The sequence below is a fragment of the Hevea brasiliensis genome, chromosome 6 (assembly GCF_030052815.1).
Source record: "Hevea brasiliensis isolate MT/VB/25A 57/8 chromosome 6, ASM3005281v1, whole genome shotgun sequence".
Classification (NCBI taxonomy): Eukaryota; Viridiplantae; Streptophyta; class Magnoliopsida; order Malpighiales; family Euphorbiaceae; genus Hevea; species Hevea brasiliensis.
This window is the reverse complement of record NC_079498.1, coordinates 104,960,031-104,981,426: the sequence shown is the minus strand read 5'-3', so window position 1 is coordinate 104,981,426 and position 21,396 is coordinate 104,960,031. Positions and strand designations below refer to the sequence as shown.

The 21,396-nt window shown below is 31.5% G+C and overlaps 1 pseudogene; it reads left to right on the top strand.

The window, feature by feature from the left end:
- The first annotated feature begins 9,261 nt into the window (after positions 1–9,261).
- LOC131180898 (1-aminocyclopropane-1-carboxylate oxidase-like) lies at positions 9,262–21,396 on the top strand (annotated as a pseudogene).

The following is a 21,396-nucleotide window of genomic DNA, read 5'->3' as shown; positions in this document are numbered from 1 at the left end:
TTTTTTTTTAAACAAGAAAGTTCAATCTTAATTTCAAACAGCTCCAAGACTAGGAAAATTTGGAAGCAACAATTTTGGAAGAAAAAAAAATGTTACTACAGGCACATACAACACGTACATGGTAAAATAAAATTTCTTACCTATTTTATTCACTCTAATATAGAGACTTATGATCGGAATTTATTATGTGTGTTTATGTTAAGTTTTTTTTTTTAATAAAAATTAATTTACTCTGCTGATAAAAAAAAAAAGTAAAGACAGAAAAAAAAAATTGTGTAATTTGGCCGTAAAATTTAAATATATAAATAAAAGAAGAAAAAATATTTGCCATTATGATTAAAGAATAAAATAAAATCATCCACCATAATCCCAAGTCTCACAATCCGCTATAATAATAGATAAAATTTACAATATTGATTCTATAAAACTTTAAACTTTTGGATTAGATAATAATTCAAATTTAATAAAAAATATTTATAAAATACAAAGTCATATTAAATAAAAAAATTAAGAAGAAAACTAAAGTCTAAATTGCATTCGCCACAAATTTCAAACTTTCTTCTAACTAATTAATCCCATAAGGGCTTTACTCGAACACAAGAAGATTGCAAATAAGAATAACGAGAGAAATCTCTCTCTTCTAGAACATAACAGATGGGTGTCATTTCCTAATTGATTAGCATGGAGCTTTAATTCAATCAGAAGTACCAAAGTCGAATGATTGCATAATTTCAGCCATGACAAATATAAAGGCTATAATTATTTGAAGGATTCTTAGGGTTTGAAAATGATCTATGGAAACTCAACTCAACTCAATTCAACCAAGTTTTTATCATAAAAATCTGAGGTCGGCTATATAAATTCGCTCGCTCCATTTCTGAATGATTTTGGGTTAAATTCTAAAAAATGTGTAATACTTCTAGGTCATGTTGTACTACTCTCCTCTAAGTCAATTTAGATCTATCCCTTTTTTTTCTTTCTACCCTCTAAACTAATGTTCTTTACTTGTCTAACTAGAGCCTCCGTATTTCTACGCTTCACATAATCAAACTACCTCAATCTCCCTTCTTTCAACTTATCTTCAATTGGCATCACTCTTACCTTTTCTCTAATACTCTCATTACGAACTTTATCTAGTCTAGTATGGCCACTCATCCACCTTAACATTCTCATCTCTACAACTCTTATCTTAGATGCATACGACTCTTTCAGTGCCCAACACTCACTACTATATAACATAGCCGGTCGTATGACTGTATGATAAAATTTTCCTTCCAATTTATTGGAAATCTTACTATCACATAAAACTCCAGTGGGACGTCTCCACTTCAACCATCCGGCTTTAATCCTATGACTAACATCCTCTTCACATCCCCCATCTACTTGAAGGACTGAGTCTAGATATTTAAAGTGATTATTTTGGGACAGTACCACTCCACTCCATTAAATGTATTGATATTATATTTTTTTTTAAATTAAGTTCTTTAATTAAAAGAATACTTTCCATAGAAAATGATCTATGGAAAGTATTCTTTTAATTAAAGAACTTAATTTTTTTAAAAAAATATATAATATCAATACATTTAATATATAAATTATTTTTTCAGAAAATAAATTTACTCATAAGGCTTCGATTATTTAAAAAAAAAAAACAAATTGTATATGATAAATGTTTTCGATATAAATCATATTTTAAGAAAATAATTTTTGTAAAATAATTTTTTATTATTTGATTATAGTATTTAATTAATAGTACGCATTTATATTATAGTGTTTTTATATTTTAATAAAATTATTAAAATTCTTAAAATTGTTTTTTTTAAGTAATTTTCTTTAAAAATTATTAGTTTTCATTAACCTATATTTTAGTATCTCAAACAGTAAAAAATATGAAATAAAAAAATATTTTCATAAAATAAATGGAGACTAAGTTATAAGAGTTATAAGAGATAATAATGTGGATAATATAATTTAAGTGTAACAAATTAAATAATAAATTATATTTTATTTAAATAGAGAAATACAACTTATTAAATCTCTTTTAAATAAATTACTTTTCTTAAATAAGAGGAGTCGAATGACTTAATTTCTAAAAAATTGATTTAATAATAGAAATTAAAAGAAGAAAATTTTTTACACCTCTCAATAAGTTATATACTTCCTTAGTTTAGACCGACAATTTTCAAGGTCTTACTTTTGATCTTGATAATTTATAGTTGAGTCATTTTCTTGAAACAATAAACCATTTATCGCTTTTGACTAAAATAATCATTTTTTTATTTTTCTGGAATTTAGAAACTTTCAGCTCTTCTTAAAAAAAAGTTTATAAGATATGAATTAATATGTGTATCAAATGTCCATAGAAAAAGAATTGAAGAAATTACTGTATCGGTTCTAGTCTCCCTACTTCACGTAAGCTCTTGTGTATTTGGTCTATTTTTCTTTATATTTTATTTATTTCTTCTACACACATTTTGAATAGTTAATTCACCTACGTTTAAATTATTATATTAGTTGGAGAATGATTTTATATAATATTATTTGCTTCCACATATCAATTTATATTGAATGAAAATTTTATGAAATAATTTTTTTTTTTATAAATGACTCTAATTTATATTTAAATTTGAGATTTTATAATTTTGAAAAAAATTTTAATATTATTAAATTAAAACTCATGTGTATATTAAAAAAATTATAAAAAAAACTACATGTGTATTAAAGTTTCCAGATATAAAATCATGCACCAAACCAAAAGAATCAATTTACTTAATTTTTGATATTCAATTATTTATATTAAAAAAAGGTTTCATATATTTCCTCGACTAATGGGTGGATTCGTGGAGGGTATGAGCTATGAGGAGAGATTCTAATCCATTCATTCATCAATTTGATGAAATATATATATATATATATATATATATATATATATATATATATATATTGCATACGTAGTAAAGATTTATTAAGACCTTTCAACGAATGTTTTTTAAAAAAATCGATTTAATTAAGGAAATAATAGGAGAGAATGACATCAATGCTGACGTGACGTTCCTAGCGTGCGTGCCCTGCTTGACCTACCACCATCATCAACTTAATTACTTGCTCAAACTTCAACTTAGGATTTAAAGCAATAAGCCTTGAAAATTCAAGTTTTCCTCGTTTATTTTTCTTAAAAGATGTAAAGAAAGTCTATCATGTCTAATTTTATTTAAAAATTAATTGAAATAATTTATTTAATTTTATATATAATATAAATTAATTTATTTTAAAATAACGTGGGATAACACATTTTTTTTACGTTCAGGTATGAAATTAAAAGTATTAAATTTACGGATGAATGTATCTATAAATAATTCAATATTAAAATATAATATATTCTGATACCATACAGAGAAAATTGACATAGTTTAGCTCAACTTAAAAATTAACTTAAGATGAGAGATTTATTTAAATTTTATATATAGCACAAATATTTTCTTTCAAATTAATATGAAATAATAAAATGAGTTATAAATTTACTTAGATTGTTATTATCTTAATTTTAAAAATAAAAATAGTTATGTGTGTCCAAAGAATGCATTAGCAATTGATTAATTTTGACGAGAGAACTCTATATTAGAATATGAATATGAACATGTGACTTCAAAGCAATCATGTCTTTATATATATATATAATACTATTTTAAAAGAACCTTTCATAACAAAATCTAAGATTTCCAACCAATAGATTTACTTTGAAATTCTATTACATAAAATGTGCGATTGATGATCAACATCAAAACATTTTTTTTCGTAAGACCACTTGAGTATTCTATGTTGAGTTACTCTCAATTTTTTATAACACGAAACTGAATGTGAACATTAGGTTAAAATGTTATAAACATACATATGTGAATACATTATATGAGCATAGAATAAGTCATGGTTTCTTTTCACTATCTTCATATCTTGATTATGTCAGTATAATAATTTGTTTCCTCTTCTTTAAGACTTTTTTTTATAAGCAAAATAATTTTATTAATTGAAGGGTCCAGTAAAAACTTAGTATGAGTCTTCTTTAAGACCTCAATTTGCTCTTGATTGCTACATTTCCAGAAATATTTTATACATATATATTTTTTACTTTGTTCCAATTCTTCGGTTAGAATTTCTTGACAAGTTGCTAAATTAGAATGGTTTTATTTACGTTCACATGTGTTTACGCTTCACTTTTCATCATGGGTTTGTTAATAGCTGACTTTTTTTGCATTCTTTGTAGAATAAACATGCATGTTTTTCACTAAAATAACATTGGGAAAGTCAGGTTGGGTGTAAAAGCAAAAAGCAAATTCAAACAGCGTGCAAAATGCTTGGTAGAAAGGGAAGAAGAAAGGGTTTGGCTGATACTGTTGTTGAAACTATTATAAAAAATATATATTTCTTTTAAATGTATCGGCAAGAGAATATTAAAAAAAATTAAATTTAATATTTTTTATTATTTTTATATTTGTAATAGTGTGAAAAGAATAATTTAAAATTAAATTTAATAAATTGTAATTATTAAAATACTAAAATAGTAAAATAATTTTTTTTTCAAATTATTCAGAAATTGCAATCAATATTCTTTGTAAATTTCTTTAATACTTTAAGAAGAGTATAAAAAGGTAAGGTAATACTTTTTAAAGTAAAATAATAAAAGGGAAGGTAAAATTTTCTTATATTACCTTATTTGGGAGGAAAGTAAAGTAAATGATAGTTTATTAATGTTATATTATTTGGATTGGTAATAATTAACATTTGATTTATAAAAAATTTTCTAACACCTCAGTTTGGTGGGTTGAGAAATTAAGAGTTTTAAAGGTTTTAAAAACCTCCAAAAATCTTACCTTTCCCATTAAACCTCTCTCCTAAATAAGTCTATATATCTTAATTACATTAAAAAAAAAAACTTTACCCTACCTCTAAAAATTTGCTTCCAAATGAAGTGTAAAGGTTACAGAGACACTAACCAGATTAAGCCTCAGAATAATCAACCACCCCTGATAAATATTTTATATGAGAGAAAATGTTTTATCACAAAATTACTAGCTACAAGATCTACTTCCATGCATTAAACTGTTCTGTGATTGCAGCCTTATGTACCATTAAGCAATGATATGTTTTTTTTTTTTTTAATAAGCAATTAATGAGTTACAGATACAGAAATTCTTATCTTTGTATCCATATTTTCAAACCGTCATTTACTTTTTGTTTGTTTGTTTTGAAAATTTGCTCCAAAATGTTTACTTAATTAGATGTAGACATTTCCATGTTATCTTGTGGATCGAACTAACCACTTCCTTCTCTGGATGAGTTCCACAAAAACAATTTGCAAAAACCTGTATCTTTGATTTAATTCTCACTAATTTTTCCATGAAATCATGTAATTAAATGAGAAAATTAATACAATTTGGAAAACTGACCTCGTGCAACAAGTTTGTCTCTTTTGTAATAATGTTAAACAAATTAAGCATAAACAACGTTCCCAGTTTGAGACCTTTTTCTTTTTTCAGAAATGATATATTTATATACCGCTAGAGGTTTTTGTAATTTCAGTGCTAAATTTACATATAAAGAAAAATGTAAAAGAGAACGTGCCACTGTAGCTTGGGGGGTTGGTGGAGGTGGAGCCAGCCACCGACGGCGCTGGATGAAAGGAGCTGGAAGCTTGAAGACTGTAGACCGTACGTCAATGGAGAGAGTTCGATTGCACATAAACATTTCTTTGTGGGTCGCTTTCACACCTACCAATCACAATCAGTCTCTGCTCGCCTTGTTTAACATCAAGCTCTCGTGTGGGCCTCTTTTGTTTTTGTTGTATACATAATGTATATAGATATATATATATATATATATATCGAATTATTAAATTCTCCAGGTAAATTTTTGTAAAAATTTTTATCATAAATATATATGGATGGTTCAATGATCTCACGGCAAAGATATTAGAAAAAAAAATCTAATTAATTGGAATTTTTTTTAAACAAAAGCAAATATTTTCAATTTTAAAGATAATGAAGGTGATGGACACTTGTTAAGTATTTTGAACCAATCATTTCAATTTATGCATTAGGTGGTAGATAGAGCTATCACACTCAACATTGAAAATTTTACAAGGAACCAAGCCTCCTCTTATCTCTACATTTTTTTTTTAATGGAAAATATGATTTTGATTTGCAAATTTGTTTGTTATGTTTGAAAGCTAAAACCCATAATGCTAGTGCTGGTCTTGCAAGTATTTTGGATCTATCAAGTTATGTTATATCTTGTTATTGTAACTATAATCTATAATTTAGGGATAACTTCTAAACAATGATGATTATTATAAAGGTAACTTTTTTTCATTATTTTTCTATGAAAAAATTTTATTTAAATTAATTTATTATATATTTAAGATATAAATATGTGAATAAGTGAGCTGAGTGTCAGATACATTATATAAAATTAGAAAGCTATTTCTTTGTTCCAATGAGTATCGATCCCTATGGCAAACAATGGTGATGTTGTCAACCCTTCTCTTAAAAACTCTTCAACTCCTAATGTTATTTCTTTTGAATGATGCAAATAATTTGCTTTGATGTGATTTGTATTTTAGATATTATTTTATTGTTTAAATTATGGCTCAATTTAAAAATTTGTGATGCAATTTACATAAAATATTTAGGTTTGTTTGATAACAATACAGTGTTTAATATTTTAATTATGGTCAAAATACTATTTTTATTATTTATATTATTCGGTGATATAAGTATTTATATTAGTGTATTGAGTATTTAGAGATTGAGGGAGCTATTCAAGAAACATTACCTTGAAAAAATGTTTTGATTAGGATCAAAAAGATAATTTCATTATTTTGCATTTAACAACTAATCTAATAGTTATTTTTATTGAATACTTCTATTTTAATTACTATATAAAGTGTTAACTATTAACAGTAGTAAAACAATTGACAGTTTCTAAAATAACAAACGATTAATATTGTCAAGTAGACCTTAAGATAGAAGTACTCAATACAAATAACTGTTGGATTAGCTTTTAAATGTAGAAATAATTGTATTATCTTTTTGATTAAAAGATGATACCATTATTTTTATATTTAACAATTAATCTGATAATTATTTTTACCAAACACTTTTATTTTAAATTATTATATAAACAGTTAATTACTAACAACTAATATTTAATAGCTAAAATTAGTAAAACAACAAATAGTTACTAAAATAACTAACCATTATTAGAACAACTAATATTATCGAACATGGCCGTGATAATTCATGAATAGTTTTTTCAACATTTAAATATTAATATAATACTATGCCATCAAATAATATAACTAAGAGATATAATAGTTTAACTAAAGTCAAAATATTAAATACTATTTTAAAAATTATTGCCAAATAAAATCTTAAATTACTATAAAAAAAGCTAATAAAACCGTTGTAACTACTAAAATAATTAATTATTATTAAAACAATTAATATTTCCAAACAAACAGTCTCTGATAAGATTTTACAATGATGGCGGATTGGATAGGAAAGTTCTAAAAAATTATAACTTATTATTTCAATCGTAATGAAATCTTTTATCCATGCACCATGTACATAAACTTTACTATTTAATCATATAAATTTTGTATTTTTTTTTCAATACTCAATAATAATTGTGATAACATAATTTACCTCTCAAATTAAGCTCTGCCAACAACTATGTAACTTGGTGTGCTCAAGTTATACATACATATGAGTCATATTTTATGAATAATTAAATCAGACAAAACTTTACGAAGCAAGCCAAGAAAAAAAAAAAAAAAACTTAATGCAAGAATTGCAATGTTAACTGAAAATTTTGGAGATCATACAAGGTAGCAGAAAATGCAACTGAAATTAATCAAATAATAATAATAATAATAAAAAGCACTGGAAAAGAGTAAACGGAGATTAAGCATCCTTAAGCCAACCAAACAACACCATCATCAGTGGCAACCGGTGACTGTGCTCAGATTGCATCCTTACTTCAAGGCTATGGTTTAATGGGATATATTTAAGATGTCTTTTGAGGTGGAGTTTAACTCAGTTTTATTATCAACATAGTATCAAAAGCTATTTCATAATTGTCATATGGAGATTATTGAAATTTTATAAAAAATTTGTCACTTAATTAAAATTTAAAATATTTTCACTTAGTATTTATTGTACTAAGTTGAATGTACTGAGAAGGTAAAATAACCGGGAATTAGTTGAATAATGTTTATTAAATTTCACCGTGATATTTTATTAATAAAATTGCTGTGCTTGTAAAAAATAAAATTTTATAATATGATTATGAACATATAAATTATAAAAAAATATATATTAAATTATGTTATTAAAATAAATAATATATAATTTGCATAATATATAAGTAAATCCACTAATTAATATTACTAAAATAAAAAAAAATAAAGAAAAGCTACCTCTGAGTTCAAATTCTTCTAGTTGTAATGAAATAACTTGCGGTTGGGCCCATGGAATAGAAGGCCTGGGCTGGGGAACTGATCTCTAACCCATCCAACCAAACAAGAAAAACTCAAATAATGTCAAAATTGAATAAGAATTGGATTAATTATATCATAGATAATAGATTATTGTACAATCTCTTTATTAAAAAATTGATGAGATCAACAAAAATGATTGTCCTGCCCATTCTTTAACTTTAATTCTAAAATTGAGGACTAATTCCTGGAGCTGAGAATTGGTCTACTTCCAGTCCCATGCAAGAAACCCCACCTATAATATAAATTAGCACTTGTGAGATGTAAATCACTAAGACCCTCACGTTTATCATCATTAGCTTCTTTTGGTGGTGCATCATTGCTTCTGCTCTGCCCTCAATCTATGGGAAACACAAGTGAAGAGTGAAGCTTAAGCAGTTACCACTACTGTTCCACAATACCTGGGTGCAGCGTGCGGCATAGGGTTCAGCGTGTCAACCAGGAAGAATGGGTTTTGGTCACCATGGTAACCCCACCAGCAGCAAGCCCTCGTCAGCCTGGCTATGCTGGCTATCATAGAGAGGACGAATAAGAGAGTGAAAGTTGTAAATGTAGAAATCAAAAAAGAAAAGCATATCAATAGAAAGTAAACCTTGATTAGTGATGATTCTTCATGTGTCCATAATGTCCATGACAGGCCATCATTGTGCTGGACACTTTTTCTTTTCTTTAATTTTGTACAAAGAAAAAGAAAGAGAATTTCGATACTTTAAATACAAAAATTTATCTCTCAAGCAAACAAGAATCGTTAGTGTGCCTTGATCGATCAGTCTTAAATAGTATCATATTCATGGCATTTTCATCACCTCATCCAATGCCTGAAAATCCCATTGATTTAGGTGCCCCGCCGCCATCTCCTATTGCCTCTGGCCGGAGATCATCTGTGGCCAATGATGATGTGCTTACTGAATTTCTTGAGCACTCACTACGTGTACCAGATTTAGTTTTGCCTGATAAGATCTTCCCTAGGCAAAAGATTGTTGAAACGCCGCCAAGAATTGATTTCCAATCGTTTCATTCTGCGGACAGTGATTCAATTCCTAGGATTTTGGATTCCCTGTCAAGAATCGGGTGCTTTCAGTTCGTTAATTATGGAATTCCAAGTGATTTTACAAGATTGGTGGTGGCCATGGCTGCTGGGATTTTTGGGGTGCGCCGGAGAAAAGAGTGGATGTGACAATGTCCCCGGAGAAGCCATATGGGTTCGAGGAAATGCATGGGGAGGAGGAGAGTGAATTGAGAGAAGAGTTTGTGTGGTGTAGAGATGAGAATTTGAAGTTAGATATGGAGGGAATATGGGCAACTGGATATTCAAATTTCAGGTAATCCAACACTGCACTTAATTTTTCCATTTCAAATAAATTGTATTTGGTCTATGTCTCATGCCAAAGTTGCGATTGTAATTTGCAGTGAGAAAATGGAAACTCTTGTATCTGATATGGAAAATGTAGCAGAGAAAATTCTGCAAATTCTGATAGAAAATTCTCAGAGGAAGACAATGTATGGAGGAGATATTTTGCAGTGGCAAGATCTTGTTGGCTCAGTGTGTCATCTTTATAAGAATCGACATAATCTAAGGGCAAACTCTTTAGGATATGATATGATCAGAATGCTGATAAAGGGAACCGATTACTCTCATGCACTGTGCCTGCATATTTGTGATGGGTCTTCAGAGTTCCATGTTTACTCCAAAAAAGGATGGGTATCTTTTTGCCCAGATAAAGATGCATTATTCGTCACTGCTGGAGATCAAACACAGGTACTAGTTACATAAACCTGCATGCATACGTAAGAGATAAACTTAAACTCATCTAGAACCAGTTCATTATAAATTTTAAGACACAAAAATATATATTTTAAGTTGAAAATTATTTGATGCATCAGTTGTATCGACTTAATACACAAGAAGCCAATATTAAATTAACATGCGGCATATTTAGTGTAATATTAGGATTGTTGCGTTTTTCCTGAAATCATATATTTACCTTTCTCTTTAAAAAAAAATTCTAACATTATAGATTTATTGCTAAAGTTGCAAAGGTGGGAACATTTTCTTAATAAATATGACACATGTTAATTTCATATTAGATTTTGTTAAATATTGAGTTCGTGCAATCCATGCGTTGTATAATTTTTCTGTTTAAGCAAAAATTTTCTTATATAGAAACCGTTAAGCATTATTAGAAGAATGCAAACCACTGTCTAAAAAAAAATAATAATAACAGTCACTGATATTATTTTCATATCATCTATTAGTTAATGAGTAAAGTGATAAATATGAGAGATTTTATCACTAAAAGACAAATTCACTCATTAACAATTAAAAAAAAAATGATGTAAATCAATAATATGACAAGTGTTAAAAATGGATGTCATTTGACTAGCATTCTTTGAATTATTATTATCATGATGTTGCGAATTCAAATTATATAAATAGTTATTTATAATCGTATTTATTAGAAGAGTTTTATTTAAATAGCACTCTCAACTTAAACATGAGATCACTAAATTAAATCAATAAAAAAAAATCTCATATATTAGTGATTTATTTGATCTTATTGTTTGAGTTGTTTTTTCTTTTAAAATATTTATTAAAAGTTTTTAAATTTGACATATTTTACTCTAATTTCAAAATAATAAAATAATTTTTTAAAATGATTTTTTTTTAAACAAGAAAGTTCAATCTTAATTTCAAACAGCTCCAAGACTAGGAAAATGTTGATATATCTTACATAGGTCAATTAAGAAAAAAAAATTGCAGCAAAGAGGGCTTTTTTTTTTTTCTACAAATTTGATAATGGTGTTTATATATGGGGGGAGATCCAGTGGTCCTTTGTGAGTGAAATTAGCAATTTTTAACTTTTAGAGATTCTTAACATGATATCCTCTTTACAACTGTGAAACAGCAATGATATGTGGGTTTTACTTTTAATTAAAACCACAGCAGCATATATAAAATCAACAAAATCAACCTTTGATTTAAGGTATGTTTCAGTAGCTTAAGCTATCATTATGTCTAATTAATGACAGCTATTTGGATTTGGTCTAATCATGTATGCCATAGGAAGATAATAGAATCAAATTTGTGGGTTTTTTTTTCTTCAGACTCTGAGTGGTGGCCAATACAAGCATGAGTTGGGAAGGCCAATATTCAAAGGTGAGCAAGAGGACTTTGTCACGATCCAACCTATGGGCTGGACCGGCACTAGGATCTGGGCCGGCATAAAGCCCCCGAGGCCCATAGTAAGCCTTACTGTTCTCAAATCCATAACCAAGGCCCAAAAACTTAGGCCCAACATGTAAATAAAATTAAATAAAATAAAATATTTTTATTCGGTTCAACCCAACCCGATAACCATCAAAATCTGAAATAAGGGAGCCTCGCTCAACCCTGTTACCACTACTTACAAATTGTTTAAATACCACACAAATCTTCATTTATAAATCTCAAAATTTTAAATTAACACGATTTCTAATAAGGTTCACACTATTACTAACACATGCGGAGTTCTAGATTTCAAATTTTGAAAAATAATAAAACAATTAAATAACCGACGTTAAACCTGTAAGGAAGAAAGTAGGTTGCTCTGTAAAAGAACTCCTCATGTAGCCTGGAAAAATAGGTGAACAGGAGTGAGCGTTCGACTCAGAGAGTAAAATATCAATTTTAACCATAATCTCTATAACTATTTAAAACTAATGCACCCTGTAGAGTGAAATGCAACATCAGTAATATTTTCACATCATAACAGCAAAAAGGTAAATTTGGAGCACTCACACACCCAATAATATCAATCATAATATATGGGAGTTGATCCCCTATACAGCTTTCTTAAATCCAACCTGTGCCAGCGAAGAACTCAAGCCGGACTTTCGCTTAATAAACCAAATTGGGGTCCCAGCGAAGAACTCAAGCCGTGACTACCCCCGAAGGACCGGGTCCCAGCAAAGATCTCAAGCCATGTCTACCCGTCCTGTCCATAGCCAACACCACATCACACGCACGCCAACGCACGCACACTGCTCCAAATTACCACAACAACATACATGACACTTTAACAATTGTGAATGCAACATAAAACGTGTCTAGAGTTTAACTACATAGATATATACATATAAGTGATGCATGGGCATGCTTGAACATATAATAATATCGAAATTACAATTAAAATTAATATTTTACTCACAGTACACCGATGACTATTGTGGCTGCTGGATGCAGAAAAATAGCTGATCTTGATCACCTAATAATTAAATTATAAATTTATTAGTACTAAGTTAGAATAAAACTCTAAATAGGCAATAGACAGCCTAATTTATGCCGGAAATCTAGCAGAGTTTCCCCTATACCTAGGACCTATCCAACCTGTAAAAAGGCTCAAATAACACTTCTAAATTTAACTCATATCTCATCATCATTATATGGCCCCTCCTGGGCCCTCCAAACCAAGCAATACTCAAAACCTTAAAAATTACGTTTTAGTCCCTAAAATTGATATTTTGTAAAAATCCACTCAAACAAGCTCTAAAAATTCTAAAATTTCGCCCCGCGGTCCTTAATAATATTATAAGACTATTGCAAAAGAAATTATAATTTTTCGATCATCCACGAATATTTTATGAATTTTATTCTAAATCGATATTAGTCGAAAATGAGCAACTTGGATTTCGGGTTTACCTATGCCAATTCTGACACCTGGAACGCGTCCAGAACGTCTGAAAATGCTAGGATTGACTGTAATATTGATCATGTTCTGAGATGGGCTGCCGGGCAGCCGAATCTGGCTGAAAATGCAGTCCCGGCGCCGATGAGCCATCCTCGATCTGATCGCACCTAAATTAAGTCCAAATTTTATTAATAATTATCATAAAATTATTTTTAAATTTTAAAAATCGAAAAAGTTCGAAAATCTTACCAAGCGATTTGGACGGTCCGATTATCGCCTTTTTCAAACTGTGTCCGATCGGAGCGGGACCAGTCCTATCTCGAAGATCTCGTCGTCCTGAGTCCATCGGTGGCCTCAAATTTTTGATCCGACGGTCGGATCGCCGGAAAAGTGACTGGAAACCGAGAAACCCATATGATTTTCTTCCAACTTTCCCTCGCCGGTTCTCTTTCCTCCGGTTACCAAACAGGGTGCCACTGGTCTCATCTGAAAGTTCATCATCTTGGGAGTCCGTGGCACTTGAAATCATCGGAAATGGCCGCCGGAGTCGGCCGGGGAGACGCCGGGAAGTCGGGCCCCTGGTCGCGCGCACTCTCCCTCTCTCCTCTCTTTCCTCTCTCCTTCTCTCTCTTTCTGCTGTCTCACCTTTCATTCTTGCCACTTTGGTAGTTGTTCCCGCACGGGGGGAGGCCAGCGATACCTCAAAGACCGATCTTTGGCGGCGGACGAAAATGGGAGGGAGAAAGTGAGGGGGGAGAGTGGAGTCGAGGAGAGAGAAATGGGGGGGGGGGCTGCGTTTTTTGCTTTCTGCAGTTTTTTTTTTTTTTAACTTCTAATTACACAATTAGTCCCTCAACTTCTTAGAAGTTTTCAACTAGGTCCTAAATTATTTTATTATGTTAAAGTTTAATTTTAATTTTTAATTAATTAATTCATTAATTTATTGTTATTATTATTTTTAAATTTTTGGGTTGTTACATTCTTCCCTCCTTAAGAAAAATTCGTCCTCGAATTTTCGAATAAACAAGAGATAAGGAAAAGAAGATTATTAGAACAAGCGCAATCATTACTCCTCCAGCTATGCAGAGATTGGTAAAACATTTATTCTTCAAACTCTTCGTGTATTATATATGACATTCTACTGCTCTCTGATTCTACTATAGTGTCCTATTTGTCATCATTTCTCTCTAGAGATGTTTTTATCTCTTAGCTATTCATTGACCATTCTTCTGACATCTCAGGTATTCATTATACCTCCACTACTCTCGACTTGATATCTGATAACTTTAATCAACTTTGGCGCTTACTTCACTTTTATTACGCTCTAACGTGTCTCTCGGTGACTTCAGTCCTCATTCCTTTGTTTCAATAATCTCTGTTTCCCCAAAACATAATTTATGTTCCTTATCCTAAGGCATCCTATGAGTAGCTTTCCTGTAGCACCTATCATATACATCTCATTCGAAACCTTTACTTATCCTTTGACCTTAACGGTTAATACCAATGCATCTTCTCACTTTCATGATACTTCAAATTTGCAATCTATTTGTGTCATTACTAAGGTACTTAGACTAACCTCTGTCCATCTTATGTAACCAGTCAGATAGAGTCCCCTCCAAGGGCCAAGTGTATCATTTATCAACATTGGAAAGTGAACTGGGTCTCTCCTTCTTGGTGACAAAAGTGTTTAGGTTCCATAACAACTTAATTAATGCAACTTTATCGTTTCCCACTCCTTCTCTGGAATGAAAATATCTAGACTTCTTCCTATAACTTCTTAGTATGTGGCCTACTTCTGACACATTGGCACTTAGATCGAGGCTCCACTACTCCTTTAATCTATCATCTAATAATAACTTGTTTTAAACACCTCTTAGTGTGTTCCCAGCATACCTATTACTTCTTATTCTCATCATTATAACTAGCTTCACCGAGCTTTCTTCCTGTCCTTTGGATCTTATCCACCTCCTTTTCCTGTTTCTACTGTTGTTGATATCTTTCCAACCTACTGTACTTATTCTTTAACCTTTATTTTCTCTCATTCTTATACTTTATCCTTCAAGGATGTCTATCCCATCATTAACTTCAACTTTCTTTTTATTTCTTAGTCCTATCTTGATTACTAGTTTCATTACTTCGAGAATTTTAACATTACAATTTACTCCTACCAGCACATCCTTCACCTTATGTAACACTTATAATTACCCATAGAAATTTCTTTTTGTATCTTCTTTTCTCAACTTACCTATCAGAACATTATCATTCCCTACCAGTCTTAGTAGGAAATTGCTCATCCCGGATGGATAGGAGTTTCAGAAACTATAAATTCCATTTGAACTAACACAGCTGTGGGAAATGTGTGTCATGCCTTAATTCTAAACAAGATACTTCACGTGTTTATTCTCCTTAATATAATCACATATACTGCCCACAACTTTCCAAACTTCAACCTCAAATTACCCATCAGCAACAATTTCATATATTGAAACTCATTCACAATTAGTATTTCCTCCAGCTCATAATTTAAAACAGTTGCAAGCCTTGGTAGCTAACTCCATTTGACTCCTGTCACTATTCTAATCGTCCTTTCATACTTAACACTAGGTACGTACTCACTGTCATTCTCATATCAGGAAATTGTGTATGAATTGGTGCCTACCAAACTCTCAAATAACTAGGCCTCCTTGACTCAGTCTCTGTTCCTTATATAACCTTCTAGAACCAAAAGCACAAGCTAAACTTGAAAAGAAAGAAAAATATCCTCTTATATTCAACTACGCACGATCGTCATATTATAACGTTTCACCTATATTTCTTGGTCTTTCTCTCCAAATTTCATCATCTCCTAGCACAATTGTGCTATACCTATAAGATATCATCTGCATGAACCCTTTACCGTATCATTGTCCTTCCTGACATAATATTTTATAATTTATTAACTTTACTTATACTCGACCTATGATTCATATCTATCATCGTTTATATTGTGCCCTTAACTTTTGTTGAATCCTGAAAGATTTCTCTTACTAATAGATTCTTCCAACACTAATTCCACCCTTATCTATGGTCATTAATTTGATCCTTGAACTTTCTAGTGATTTATTACCACCTATACTTGTCACTTTTCGTTCTACCCCTACTGTTGTTCTGTCGTTATTGCTTCACTGTAAAGTGATTCTGTTGATCACACTAAAAATGTTTGCCTAACAATCATAACGAACCTCTAACTACCTTCTCACTATCTCAAAGGTCTAACCTAAAGCCTATGTGTCATTGTCTATCATTCTTTTCCTCTCATCATACCTATTTGATCCCTTAGATTGACTTTTATTCAACTTACTACTTACTAACTCCTTTGTCTCTGCCTAATTAGATAGTCTGCAATACCACTGCACACCTTCTAGCTTTTGCTCATTATTATTGTATTCCTCGCCTAATCTTCTTGATACTGTTAACAAGTTAAAAGAATCTTGCCCCATTGCTATCCACTTCACTTTAGGAATAGGGAATAGATAAAGTATGATCCAATCATGTAACTCCAAGCTCTATATTAAGCCCCTGGCACTACCTCAACTACATCATGCTATGAGTATCACATTACTAGATTCCACACCTCCATCACTATCCTCACTAATGTGGTCCCATTTTGGGTTCTCCATCCTTGTCATTCACCTTGCCAAGAATAACACTTAGCTTACCCTATATCTTAACTTGTTCCTTTTATTATGCGCCCTTCAGATTGTCCTTTCATTTATTTCCTTTGTCTTACCCAAAATAGAACTTGACTATTCTATCCCTTGTTCCATTCTTCTTCCTAACATGACAACTGTACCTGCTAACTATATCTTCCAGAGTCTCTACCACGTTATCACATATCTGTGTTACTCAGCTTTGGTCCTTTGACCACTCTAGCTAGTACTTCCATTGGCATTTAGATTATATTGCATCTGCAATCAATTGTCCAAACTTTCATTCTGCACTGTCTTTATCCATTGGCCTTCTATGATTTATCTTTGCTAATTTATTACTCTTAACACTATTATAATTAGATTATACTATTGTTTTGAACAATATGAAGTTAGAAAGAAACTCAGGAAATTACAGTCATACTTTTATCGTATGATCTCTATTCTTATCCTTTAGCTTACATAATACCCTTACTACCTCGAGAACTGATTCTGCATAAATTTTATTTATGTGTTATTATTATTATTATTATTATTTTATTTTATTTTATTATTATTTTTTTTATTTTATTTTTTTTTTCCATGTTTACTCAATTTGTCAAAACTTAAGATACCAGGCACCCAAACCTGTCATCCAATTCAAAGGATTTACATCCATCATGATCTGGTTATATATATGATTCCTATAATGGAACTTATATTAATCTCCAAAATACCCGAGCCAACTACTCTCTACCACACTCTACAATACCATCTGGGACACTATTCCATAAGTCATCATTATCAGTAATAACCTTCGATCCCTTCTGAAAAGATAGGACTATACCCTAACTTGCTGCAACAAAGGTACTACATTTACCACCTTGCCAAAACCATGTCAAGTTAATGACTCTTTTATCATATCATAGCTCTATAAATCATCAATTCATAGTTTCGACCTTCTCTAGGTAGTAGGATTGTACTTTACACCTTACTGATACACATAAGGTATACTATTCTCACTAAACTCTAAGTAAAATGTCTATCATACTACAAAAATGATCCAAAATTCCATACTGAAGACTAGATGATCTCACTCTATAAGTGTCACCTTTACTTTGCAACTAATCCGAAACCTCTGGTCTGATGGCAACTCTTGATGTAACTCTAGCTCATGCTAGGGTAACTGAGTCACTGACTCTAGTTATCACCCAATGTGACCTTTCAATATTCTAACTCTAGACTCCTAACTAGGAGTTCCCAACTCCTCTGCAGATATAGAACTCTGTTCTGGCATAACTGTACCAAAACAGAAGCCATCCGCAAACACCCTCATTATGGAGCACCACGGGGATGCACACAGCTCTACACAATAATCTCATGTTGGTACTGTAATCTGCAGCTTACAGAGCAGACATTGAGAACATTGTATAGTTACTACGATACGTCCTGAAAAACTAGGTCTCCTAATCTCTTATCTCTCTTGAATCTACTATTGTCATAAACTTATTCTGACTGAGTCATCCACTGATGACTGCCAGCAGTGGTATCCTCATCCTTATCTAGTGCAACTGTACTTTCAAGACTCACCTTTATGTAGTCGTGCCTTACACAAAATGGGCACACCATTTAAACCCATGCAGACAGAAACATAGCATTTCTTGGAGTACGTATCCTCATGATAGACCTCATATGTCTACTAACTCTATTTCACATTTCTATGTACTCTACGAAAATCAAGATACTAATCGAGGCACTTTTATATTTCCCGAGGTATAACCCAGAATCTAGAAGCAAAGAATTACAGAAAAAGACAAAACAGAATCTTATACTCCGCATGTAACATCCTAACAAGACTCCTTTTACACTCCCAAGTATAGCATTTCCCATGAATCTAGAACCAGGCTCTGATACCAACTTTGTCACGACCCAACCTATGGGCCGGACCGACACTAGGACCTGGGCCGGCATAAAGCCCCCAAGGCCTGTAGTAAGCCTTACTGTTCTCAAATCCATAACCAAGGCCCAAAAACTTAGGCCCAACATGTAAATAAAATTAAATAAAATAAAATATTTTTATTCGGGTCAACTCAACCCGATAACCATAAAAAACTGAAATAAGGGGAGCCTCGCTCAACCCTGTTATCACTACTTACAAATTGTTTAAATAGCACACAAATGTTCATTTATAAATCTTAAAATTTTAAATTAACATGATTTCTAATAAGGTTCACACTATTACTAACACATGCGGAGTTCTAGATTTCAAATTTTGAAAATTAATAAAACAATTAAATAACCGACGTTAAACCTGCAAGGAAGAAGCAGGTTGCTCTGTAAAAGAATTCCTCCTATAGCCTGGAAAAATAGGTGAACAGGAGTGAGCATTCGACTCAGAGAGTAAAATATCAATTTTAACCATAATCTCTATAACTATCTAAAACTAATGCACCCTGTAGAGTGAAATGCAACATCAGCAATATTTTCACATCATAACAGCAAAAAGGAAAATTAAGAGCACTCACACACCCAGTAATATCAATCATAATATATGGGAGCTGATCCCCTATACAGCTCTCTTAAATCCAACCTGTGCAAGGAAGAACTCAAGCCGGACTTTCGCTTAATAAACCAAATCGGGGTCCCAGCGAATAACTCAAGCTGTGACTACCCCCGAAGGACCGGGTCCCAGCGAAGATCTCAAACCGTGTCTACCCGTCCTGTCCATAGCCAACACCATATCACACGCACGCCAACGCACACACACTGCTCTAAATTACCACAACAACATACATGGCACTTTAACAATTGTGAATGCAACATAAAACGTGTCTAGAGTTTAACTACATAGATATATACATATAAGTGATGCATGGGCATGCTTGAACATATAATAATATCGAAATTACAATTAAAATTAATATTTTACTCACAGTACACTGATAACTATTGTGACTGCTGGATGCAGAAAAATAGCTGATCTCGATCACTTAATAATTAAATTATAAATTTATTAGTACTAAGTTAGAATAAAACTCTAAATAGGCAATAGACAGCCTAATTTATGCCGGAAATCTGGCAGAGTTTTCCCTATACCTGGGACCTACCCAACCTGTAAAAAGGCTCAAATAACACTTCTAAATTCAACTCATATCTCATCATCATTATATGGCCCCTCCTGGGCCCTCCAAACCAAGCAATACTCAAAACCTTAAAAATTACGTTTTAGTCCCTAAAATTGACGTTTTATAAAAATCCACTCAAACAAGCTCTAAAAATTCTAAAATTTTGTCCCGCGGTCCTTAATAATATTATAAGACTATTGCAAAAGGAATTATAATTTTTCGATCATCCACAAATACTTTATGAATTTTATTCTAAATCGATATTAGTCGAAAATGAGCAACTTGGATTTCGAATTTACCTATGTCAATTCTGACACCTGGAACGAGTCCAGAACATCTGAAAATGCTAGGATTGACTATAATATTGACCACGTTCTGAGACAGGATGCCGGGCAGCCGAATCTGGCTGAAAATGCGGTCCCGGCGCCGGTGAGTCATCCTCGATCCGATCGCACCTAAATTAAGTCCAAATTTTGTTAATAATTATCATAAAATTATTTTTAAATTTTACAAATCGAAAAAGTTCGAAAATCTCACCAAGCGATTTGGACCGTCCGATTATCGCCTTTTTCAAATTGTGTCCGATCGGAGCGGGACCAGTCCTATCTCGAAGATCTCGTCGTCCTGAGTCCATCGGTGGCCTCGGATTTTCGATCCGACGATCGGATCGCCGGAAAAGTGACCGGAAACTGAGAAACCCATATGATTTTCTTCTAGCTTCTAATTACACAATTAGTCCCTCAACTTCTTAGAAGTTTTCAACTAGGTCCTAAATTATTTTATTATGTTAAAGTTTAATTTTAATTTTTAATTAATTAATTAATTTATTTATTGTTATTATTATTTTTAAATTTTTGGGTTGTTACAACAGCATTTCAATGGCTTTTCTATACTCTCCTCCAAGTTTTACCAGCAGCAACACTAACACCACCAAATCAGAAATGGCAAAGACTATTTCCCTCGGCCAACAAGTTATTGCTGCAATAGTTTTGAGTCTTGTATACCATTTTTTGTTTTATTTTTATAAGGAAATTTGATGTTGTGGAGATCAACCAGTTGAGAACAACACATATTAATTTATACTTCTTTTTTTTTTTTTCAATTTATTGGATGAAAGGAAACTGATGCTAATGAAATTATTGGCCTCAACCCAATTGCTATTACAATCATACAGCAATACAATGTTAGCCTGTTTCCAATGTTACGGTTCTACGTATAAATTGAACTTCAAATTATTTGAGATAAATTACTAAAAATTCTTGAAATTTATCATAATATATTTAAATTTTTACTGTTTTAAAATTAATAATCTTACTCCCTGCACATGCATTAAAAAAGGTCAGGTCGCCTGTATGGTAACTTTGCCGGATAGCCATCACTACCAATAC